We start from the raw sequence: 7,535 nt of genomic DNA, 5'->3' as shown, positions 1-7,535 counted from the left end.
GGAGTGATATGCACACTACTCCATCTGGTTCAGACTTTAGGTACAGCCTTCCTTTTTGTTTTTACATTTCCCTGTTGCTACACATTGTTTTAAAAGACAAAATCAAATGTGAAACTTGTCGTGACAGAGAAAAAGAAAAAACTGTGTACGGTACGGTCTTCATTGTTATTCTGTCAATGGTACGAAAGTGAATTTTGTCGTCTGGTAAAAGGATTCATTCGTCATGGATTTACCAAAGCAAGTCTTAACTAGCACAGATTGGCCATTAAAGCTCAGCTGTGGTTCTGTGAAAACAAGGTTTTGCTCAATGTCCAAAACTATGTCTAAAACCCCAAATTGCCTCGATGTGGTAAATGGTACGTTGGCATAAAAAAAGGGTACAGGTTAGTCTTTTTCTGGCTAATGTCAGCATAACATTTGTAATTGTGAGAATGATCTCTAAGAGTTACACTGAAACAAATTATTTTTGAACATAAAAGCTTTAAATCAGCCACATAAATGTATTTGATATGAGCCTTTTGCTAATGTATGTGATCAAGCTGACTGCTTCTTGCCATGATTTTCATTGATTAGTACAGATGTGCAGTGGTACAGCATTAATATGTTTTCCCCCCAAATTGTTTGTTTTTGTTTTAATAGCTCAGATCTTTTCTTTTGGAAACGTTTTATGAAAGGCAATTCTTTCATTTGGTATCATTTCAAAGTCAAAGAGACGGGAAGTTTGTGCATCCCTTTGTCAGTTTTCGTGTATTTGTCGAACCTCATTAGTATGTTTTGGTACTCTTGTCTTCTGTTCGCTATTGTTTTTGAAGTCTATGCTTGACAGATGGCAAAGTTCAGGTGTGGAGGTCCGATGGAGTCTGAGAAAATTCAAAAAAGGAAAACTTTTTATGGTTGTATCCATGCGTGTACATACTGATCCTTTTTTTTCTGCAGTTGATAGACTTTCCTTTTTCCTCTGGTGGGAAAAAAAGACTGAAAGCAGGCAAATCATTTGAGCATTGCTTAGTGTTTGTATTTATCTTTTTTTTGCTTTCAATAGAGCTATTGCAATAAAAAAAAAGTTCCTGTAACACGTTTCAGTTCCATTTGTTTTCTGTCTGTATTCCTGTGAATGAAAAAAAGGTCCACCATTGTTGAAATGGATTGTTTGCTTCGGTAACATTAAGCGACCCTTCTTTCTCTCACTACCACTCCAACATTACATGGACATATTTGCCAGGATTATTAGTGAAGACAGAAACTCTAAGGAGAATTTGGCAATGTTTGAAATGGTTTAATATTATAAGCTGATGCAATAATAGTGGTTCTCAATTTTTTTTTCTTGTTTTTTTTCCTGTTTTTATTCAGACTACTGTTACTTTTTATTGATTATTACATGATTAGATGTTATTCTCGCAATGGCAGTCAAATATTCATCATTCGTTCATTCTCCCTACTACTTTATCTTTTAAATTTTCCTTTCTAAAAACACATACTGCTTGTATACGTTCAGAAGGTCTTCCAGGTTTGTGGAATTGCACACACAGACCTTCCACTGGTCATGTGACTATCACAGAAAACTGAGAAAAAACCACAAGTGATCACTGGATTTACAGAAATCATTTCACTTTTAACAAGTGTTTTCTAAACATTGCAACATTGCATATCTAATCAGCTCCTGATTAACACATTACTTATTATTTGAATTATCACTCCGTTTCAGTGAGTTATTTAACCATGCATTAATGTATTTGGAAGGCGTTTGTCTTTCAAACACATTAAAATGTACAAATTCAAGTCATTTCATATTTACATGCAATGCAGGGATTCCCCAACTTTTTTGTCAGCTTAAATTTCTTTGACCTAATATATTTGCTTGAAGTACACCCTGAGATTTTAATTTGTAAGTTAGGTCAATAATAAAATTGTCCATAAAAATAAATAAAAATTAAGTCCATGGTTCTCTGATGTCGGTTAATGGTGACATGACATGCAGGCAAATAATATATATTACAATCTTTTTTAGTAGTGTTTTAAAAAAATTGTGTAAATTATTTATTTTAATGTCATTTTTTTATGATTTAATTACTTAATAGCTTTTCATTAACCTCACGAACCCCAGTATGGAAAACCCTGACATAATGCAATATTTAATGCACTTCATATTGTTGATAACAAAGAATGGAATATATTTTCTTTCTCTTTGTATTTTTATATCAATATGGTACACGATTAAGTAGTAGTCAGATTATATTACCTTAAATATGTAATTACGCTACTAACTACAATTTTTGTCATGTAATTTTAATCAGTAACCAATTACAATGTGTATTAATGTACCCATATATATATATATATATATATAACTGTGTGTGTGTGAAATTAATATTGCCAAATCTGCTCACAATCTCAACTGGGTGCTGGACGATTACTCTTTAAATTATAACATATGATATTGTGATATTTCCAGCAGGCCAAATGAAATTTCAAAATGAAAGGTTCATTAAAAACAAAATCAGGTAAATTTAGGAAATAATCAGGCACCAAAACTGTTGGGCGATGTCCAACATTGTCCATTGTGAAAAATGAATATCTCGTGCAGAAAGAATTTTTTCTACATTTTCTGAACTGAAGTTTAACTTCATGGACTTCAGTCAGACAAGCACACCATAACACCCCCCTCCCCCACCCCACCCCACCCTGTCCCGTCCCATACGTCTGGGTGCATTCAGCATGCTCATGCCAGTAAGCAGTGTCAGTAAGTAGCTTGGGGAAATTAAAGCGGATAACTGACCATTGCAAGTGGACTTTTCGGTGGGGGGTGGACTACTTTCCCAGAAACTCTGAGCTTATTTGCCCATGAGCATGTAGCAAGGCACTTAAACTGGGAAACTATTATCTCCTTAAGGAGCTCAGACCACTGCAGAAATCCACCCACATTCATAGTAATGTCTAGGGAATGGTGCCATCCTTGTATACTCATTGGCCATGTCATCCACTGTTGTTCCGCCATAATGACGCTCTTAATTGGATTCTCAGTATTTAAATGTAAGCTTTTTTGGCAATGCTTGCAAACGTACAGGATTAATCCACTGTGCCTGGCACGGCACCTTACACCTTCATTGACAGCAGCATGCAATAATATTATTTGATGTGAAAAGCCAGGTCCACCAAATATCATGGTCAAACCTAATGTTGTCATCATGTAAGATCAGACACCCCTTCATGAATATCTAATGCAGAACTTTATCATGAAAAAGAGCAGGAATTTTTAAACCACATATTCTATACTTGCTGTTTATGTTCCAATTTAGCTTCCATACAGACTGTCGATAGCGGATGAGAAGATTATAGCTGCATCTGAAATCACATACTTCCCTACTATATGTGTAAAACAGTATATCACAGTATTCATAAATCAGTACCCGGATGAATTAATACTTCCGGCGAGATTCTGAAGTGTGTATACGAAGAACACTTTACTATCCCATGAGGCCATTTGTGAAGGGCATTGAAGTGATGCCGGTGGGTCACACGACGATGACAAATGTAGCTTGTACAGAGTACATTAATGCTATGTAGAACATGCTTTTTTAGCAGTTGTGATATAATGACTTATTGAAAATAAACCTCCTCAAGGGAGTATGCGATTTTGGACACAGCCATTGTCTTTATTAGTGAGTCATTGAATCATTGACTCAATCGATTTGTTCAAAAACACTAATTGAGGGGGAAAAACACGGATGCATCCAAATATTCCTTTATTATATACTATAGTTAGCAAAAAAAAAACAGTTGCCAGAATTACCAGTATTTATCCGATGGACACTTTTATATCCCATGAGGCCACGGGCAAGTTGTGAATGGCAGGGAAGTGATACTGTAAGTCACATGACAATGACAACATGACACATGTATGCTACACGCATTCACAGTCAGGTTCCGAAAGTAATAGTGGTTCTCCATAGTGAAATTGAAAAAGCACTGCGAATGATGTAATTGAGTAAGTCTCCGTACATCCTCAAACTACAACTGTTTTCACACGTAATTCGCAATGCTTCATGGCATGCAGTTAGTCACCTCATTAAAGCTGTTCGGTCCTGTTTCCGCCCAGTTTTCAAATACTTCAATTCAAAGTTTGTAATGATCTGATTCATCTTGTCGCTGGTCAGTTTGGTTCATGGCTTAACAATTTAACAAAGACTTTTTTTTGTAAATCCTAATGAGAAAAAAATGAATGTGGAAGAGGAACCAAGGCCCCTAAAAAAGTGGACAGGCCCTGTTGCACTCTATGTAGAGCGTACTTTTTTAAATCACTAATTAAGTACCCACTCCTCAGAAAATATGCGATTATAGACTCAGCCTTTGCTATGTTGAAGATGTGTGATAGTTCATTTTACTTTGCCTTTGCTCTGAACTATTTTCGTTGGTGGAGTAAAAAGTCAAAGTTATTGGTAATATTGTAAGTTCCTTCTACAACCTTGTACAGCTGGGGTGCTGATATTAAGAGCAACGGCAGCACTCGCGCTCATGTGATATCGCTTAATTTCGTTTGAATGACAGATCCGTTTTAAAAGAGTGAGTCAGTGCAATTTCCCAAAGCATTTCTAACAACGCTTGCTGAAATTGGCTGCACCACTGCAGAAGGGGAATCCTCCTCTGACAGACGTGTGTGCGTCAGTAGGAGCTGAGGTTTCTCAATTCTTTCCAGTAGCATTTACAGTATGTGCACAAATGTAGGTTGCATTAGGGCTTAGGCTGCATGTGGATCATGAGCTCAGTGGCAGCATGTAAAGGTTTACGTCAAATTCTACTGTGGCCAGAGTATCCAACTCTCAATTAAGAGATGTAGTATTTGCCAATAGGTGCTCATGTTTCAAAACAAACTCGAGCAGTGGATCCTTTTTAAAGCTCATTAAGGAAAAGGATATTCTGCAGGTCATCTGATATGCACCTAAAGGGCGAATTACCTGGAAATAAAGCGTTGAAGTGTCCCGTTCCCTCATTCCATAGACACAAATAAACAAAGTTAATCCAGACTCTTGACTTTAATGGCTAACTTATGGCATGTATATTTCAGAGTTATAGGCCTATATATAACTGTATATTTTGGATACGTTTATGACACAGTCGGGCATTAAACGTTGCTATCTGTCTAATATTGTCCATCAATGTTAAAAACAAAAGCATCTTTTCATAAGAAAGGACCTGCTTTCAAATCACAATTCTTTGACTCAGTAGCACAAAAAGTGAAATTTCGGTTCAAGCTTTGATCATTCAGAACCATTGTTGACCCTTTTCTTTGGTTCTTTCTAGAAAAAAACAAAACTTAAAGGGATAATTCACCCAAAAATGACAATTCTGTCAGTAATTACTCACCCTCATGTCGTTCCAACCCCGTAAGACTTTCGTTCATCTTCGGAACACAAATTAAGATATTTTTGATGAAATCTGAGAGCTGGATCACTCCTCCATAGGCTTCTTAAGGGATCGAAACTGACCGGCCCAAAAGTTATGAAAGACATTGTTAAAATAGTCCAAGTGACTACAGTGGCTCAATCTTAAGTTTATCAAGCGACGAGAATACTTTTTGTGCGCAAAAAAACAAACAAAAATAACGACTTTATTCAACTAATCATTTCCTTCTCTGTTCGGCCGTGATATTTCACGTAGTAAAACTACGCAAAGCTTCTAGGTTGCACATCACACGTAGGCTCACTATTGGCCGACGCTGGTCATGTGTGTGATGCGTGACATACAACCTAGAAGCTTTGCGTAGTTTCACTACGTGAAATATCACGGCCGAACAGAGAAGGAAATGATTAGTTGAATAAAGTCGTTATTTTTGTTTGTTTTTTTGCGCACAAAAAGTATTCTCGTCGCTTGATAAACTTAAGATTGAGCCACTGAGACAGAATACATCCACTTAATCATGTTGTGTTTGAATCATCATGCATTACTACACAAAAGCAGAGTGGCTGCAAATCTGCAAAATCTTGTTGAACTGTATGTCCACCTAATTGGCTTTATGCACAGCTGCACTACTTCCTGAATTTCAGCCAGCTCCTTTGTTTCCTGTCTGCCGTTATTGGACAAACTGATTAATCCAGGTGTGCCTGGCCTCAGTAACAATAATCAGGCACACCTGGATTATTCAGTTTGTCCAATAATGGCAGACAGGAAACAAAGGAGCTGGCTGAAGTTCAGGAAGTAGTGAAGCTGTGCATAAAGCCTATTGGCATATAGATGTCTGTCAGGGAAAAGACAGCGGATTGGTGCAGCCCTACAGTCCATGTGACTCAGTTCTCCCTCTAGTGGTCCACCACAGTGGCGTGCAGTGGTGTTCTGAAATGAGGAGGCAAAGTCCTCAGTTTTCTTTTTTATAAATCAAATGTAAATTCATGTTACACTTAATGCTGTCACATTCTCCTGGATAAACATTACACAAAAAAAAGAGAAACCAAATACAGTCCTATTTTGACTATGTAAATGTTCTATTCATTAAACTAAGTATAAATCTCATCAAGTTAGTGTTCTGAAGCATTTTTATACTTAGTTCAAAATAATAACTAAAGGCAGTAACAGTCTAAACAAAGTATTTTATGTGTCAAGTCAAGTCACCTTCATTTATAAAGCGCTTTTTACAATACAGATTGTTTCAAAGCAGCTTTACAGTGATAATAGGAAATTAATGCAACAAAGATTGTTTTGGCTGCACAGCAGCTCTAGAAGAAAGTCATTGTATAGCTTACTTTAAGCTTTTAATTGATTAATTACCATTGTAAAAATCCTTAGTTGCACTTACACGACACCGTTTTCAACTGAAAACAATAAACTTTTAAATGCGTTCTGGCTGTTCATTTACACGACAACGGCGTTTTTGAAAGCTATACCGTTATCATCTCCGCGTAAATCTGTGAAAACGGTGACGGCATGCACATGCGTGTTATGTATTTAGTCATGCACGTTTTAAAGGGTTAGTTCACCCAAAAATGAAAATTGTGTCAGTAATTACTCGCCCTCATGTCGTTCCAACCCCGTAAGACTTTCGTTCATCTTCGGAACACAAATTAAGATATTTTTGATGAAATCTGAGAGCTGGATCACTCCTCCATAGGCTTCTTAAGGGTTCGAAACTGGCCGGCCCAAAAGTTATGAAAGACATCGTTAAAATAGTCTGAGTGACTACAGTGGCTCAACCTTAAGTTTATCAAGCGACGAGAATACTTTTTGTGCGCAAAAAAACAAACAAAAAGAACGACTTTATTCAACTACTCTGCCGTGAAATTTCACGTAGTGAAAAAAGCTTCTAGGTTGTACGTCACGCATGACACACATGACCAGCGTCGGCCAATAGTGAGCCTACGTGTGACGTGCAACCTAGAAGCTTTAGGCTTGTTCGACTTCATGCAGCTCTGCGCAGACCGATCGGCGGCAGACTTGAAGCAGTGCATGCCGGTTAGAAATTTTGTCCGACTTGATACAGCGCCGACGCCACGTGACTGTGACGTATGCCATCAAAGTACCGCGAGAGCGATTCGAGAGTAGCCGGA

Source organism: Rhinichthys klamathensis, unplaced genomic scaffold, assembly GCF_029890125.1.
Source record: "Rhinichthys klamathensis goyatoka isolate OS25496 unplaced genomic scaffold, OSU_Roscu_1.1 h1tg000161l_1, whole genome shotgun sequence".
NCBI classification, from domain to species: domain Eukaryota; kingdom Metazoa; phylum Chordata; class Actinopteri; order Cypriniformes; family Leuciscidae; genus Rhinichthys; species Rhinichthys klamathensis.
Note: the sequence above shows the minus strand (reverse complement) of the source record.